Here is a 3,927-nt window from a genome sequence, read left to right as displayed (position 1 = left end):
GGAGGTGGAGCTTGCAGTGAGCCAAGATCGTGCCACTGCACTCCTCCAGCCTGAGCGACAGAGCGAGACTCCATCTCTAAAAAAAAAAAAAAAAAAAAAAAGTATGGTGGTTCCTAAAAAAAGAAGAAACAAGAAACATAGAATTAACATCAAAATATTTCATTTCTGATTGGGGTAATTCCAAGATGGCCAAATAGAAACAGCTCCAGTCTGCAGCCTCCAGCATGATCAATGCAGAAGAGGGGTGACTTCTGCATTTCCAACTGAGGTACCTGGTTCATCTTATTAGGACTGCTTGGACAGTGGGTGCAGCCCACAGAGGGCAAGCCAAAGCAGGACGGGGTATTGCCTCACCAGGGAAGCACGAGGTGTTGGGGGATTTCCTTTTCCTAACCAAGGGAAGCCATGACAGACTCCTGGAAAAATGGGACACTACCATGCAAATACTGTGCTTTTCCCAAGGTCTTAGCAACCAGCAGACAAGGTGACTCTCTCCTGTGCCTGGCTCAGTCACTACCACACACACGGAGCCTTGCTCACTGCTAATGCAGCAGTCTGAGATCCATCTGCGAGACCACAGCCTGACTGGCGGAGGGGCGTCCGCCATTGCTGAGGCTTCAGTAGGTAAACAAAGTGGCCAGAGAAGCTGGAACTGGGAGGAGCCCACTGCAACTCAACAAGGCCTACTGCCTCTAAACTCCACCTCTGTGGGTAGGGCATAGCTGAACAAAAGGCAGCAGGCAACCTATGCAGATGTAAATGTCCCTGTCTGATAGCTCTGAAGAGAGCAGTGGTTCTCCCAACATGGCATTTGAGCTCTGAGAACGTACAGACTGCCTCCTCAAGTGGGTCCCTGAACCCCATGTAACCTAACTGGGAGACATCTCCCAGTAGGGGCTGAGAGACACCTCATATAGGCAGCTGCCCTCTGGGACAAAGCTTCCCAAAGAAAGATCAGGCAGAAATATTTGCTGTTCTGCAATATTTGCTGTTCTGCAGCCTTCACTGGTGATACCCAGGCAAACATGGTCTGAAGTGGACCTCCAGCAAACTCCAACAGACCTGCAGCTGAGGGACCAGACTGGTAGAAGGAAAACTAACAAACAGAAAGGAATATCATTAACATCAACAAAAAGGTCATCTACACCAAAACCCCACCTGTAGGTCAACAACATCAAAGATCAAAGGTAGACAAAACCACAAAGATGGGGAGAAACCAGAGCAGAAAAGCTGAAAATTCTAAAAATCAGAGTGATTCTTCTCCTCCAAAGGATCACAGCTCCTCGTCAGCAAGGGAATAAACCTGGATGGAGAATGACTTTGACGAGTTGGCAGAAGTAGGCTTCAGAAAGTCAATAATAAGAAACTTCTCTGAGCCAAAGGAGGATGTTGAAACCCATTGCAAGGAAGCTAAAAACCTTGACAAAAGATTAGATGAATGGCTAACCAGAATAAACAGTGTAGAGAAGATCTCAAATGACCTCATGGAGCTGAAAACCATGGCACGAGAACTTTGTGATACATGCATAAGCTTCAATTGCCGATTTAATCAAGTGGAAGAAAGGGTATCAGCGATTGAAGATCAAATTAATGAAATAAAGTGAGAAAAGAAGGTTAGAGAAAAAAGAATAAAAAGAAATGAACAAAGCCTCCAAGAAATATGGAAAAATGTGAAAAGACCAATCTACGTTTGATTGGTGTACCTGAAAGTGATGGGGAGAATGGAACCAAGTTGGAAAACACTCTTCAGGATATTATCCAGGCAAACTTCCCCAACACAGGACAGGTCCAACAAATTCAAATTGAGGAAATACAGAGAACACCACAAAGATACTTCTCGACAAGAGCAACCCCAAGACACATAAGTGTCAGATTCACCAAAGTTGAAATGAAGGAAAAAGTGTTAAGGGCAGCCAGAGAGAAAGGTTGGGTTACCCACAAAGGGAAGCCCATCAGACTAACAGCAGATCTCTTGGCAGAAATTCTACAAGCCAGAAGAGAGTGGGGGCCAATATTCAACATTCTTAAAGAAAAGAATTTTCAACCCAGAATTTCATATCCAGACAAACTAAGCTTCATAAATGAAGGAGAAACAAAATCCTTTACAAACAAGCAAATGCTGAGAGATTTTGTCACCACCAGGCCTGTTTTACAAGAGCTCCTGAAAGAAGCACTAAACTTGGCAAGAAATAACCGGTACCAGTCACTGCAAAAGCACGCCAAATTGTAAAGACTACTGATGCTAGGAAGAAACTACACCAATTAATGGGCAAAATAACCAGTTAACATCATAATGATGGGATCAAATTCACACTTAACAATATTGAACTTAAATGTAAATGGGCTAAATGCCCCAATTGAAAGACACATACTAGCAAATTGGATAAAGAGTCAAGACCCATCAGTGTGCTGTATTCAGAAGACCCATCTCATATGCAGAGACACACATAGGCTCAAAATAAAGGGATGGACGAAGATCTACCAAGTAAAAGCAGGGGTTGCAGTCCTAGTCTCTGATAAAACAGACTTTAAACCAACAAAGATCAAAAAAAGACAAAGAAGGCCATTATGTAATGGTAAAGGGATCAATTCAACAAGAAGAGCTAACTATCCTAAACATATATGCACCCAATATAGGAGCACACAGATTCATACAGCAAGTCCTTAGAAATGTACAAAGAGACTTAGACTCCCACACAATAATAATGGGAGACTTTAACACTCCACTGTCAATATTAGACAGATCAATGAAACAGGAGGTAAACAAGTATACCCAGGACCTGAACTCAGCTCTGAAACAAGCAGACCTAACAGACATCTACAGAACTCTCCACCCCAATCAACAGAATATACATTCTTCTCAGCACCACATCACACTTATTCTAAAATTGACCACATAATTGGAAGTAAAGCACTCCTCAGCAAATGTAAAAGAACCAAAATCACAACAAATGGTCTCTCAGACCACAGTGTAATCAAATTAGAACTGAGGATTAAGAAACTCACTCAAAACCACACAATTACTTGGAAACTGGACATGTAGCTCCTGAATGACTACCGGGTAAATAAAGAAATCAAGACAGAAGTAAAGATGTTCTTTGAAACTGATAAGAAAAAAGATGCAACGTACGAGAATCTCTGGGACACATTAAAAGCAGTGTGTAGACAGAAATTTATAGCACTAAATGCCCACAGGAGAAGGCAGGAAAGATCTAAAATCGACACACTAACATCACAAGTAAAAGAACTAGAGAAGCAAGAGCAAACAAATTCAAAAGCTAGCATCAGAGCAGAACTGAAGGAGACAGAGACACAAAAAACTCTTCAAAAAATCAATGAATCTAGGAGCTAGCTTTTTGAAAAGATCAACAAAATTGGTAGACCGCTAGCAAGACTAATAAAGAAAAAAAGAGAGAAGAATCAAATAGATGCAATAAAAAAATGATAAAGGGGATATCACCACCAACCCCACAGAAATACAAACTACTATCAGAGAATACTATAAATACCTCTACGCAAATGCTAGAATATCTTGAAGAAATGGATAAATTCCTGGACACATACACCCTCCCAAGACTAAACCAGGAAGAAGTTGAATCTCTGAATAGACCGATTATAGGCTCTGAAATTAAGGCAATAATTAATAGCCTACCAACCGAAAAAAGTCCAGGACAAGACAGGTTCACAGCCGAATTCTACCAGAGGTACAAAGAGGAGCTGGCACCATTCCTTTTGAAACTATTCCAATCAATAGAAAAAGAGAGGCAATCCTCCCTAACTCATTTTATGAGGCCAACATCAGCCTGGCAGAGACACAACAAAAAGAGAGAATTTTAGACCAACATCCCTGATGAACATCGACGTGAAAATCCTGAATAAAATACTGGCAAACCAAATCCAGCAGCACATCAAAAAGCTTATCCACCA

The sequence above is a fragment of the Colobus angolensis genome, unplaced genomic scaffold (genome assembly GCF_000951035.1).
Source record: "Colobus angolensis palliatus isolate OR3802 unplaced genomic scaffold, Cang.pa_1.0 Scaffold41, whole genome shotgun sequence".
Lineage (NCBI taxonomy): Eukaryota > Metazoa > Chordata > Mammalia > Primates > Cercopithecidae > Colobus > Colobus angolensis.
This window is presented reverse-complemented; position numbering follows the sequence as displayed.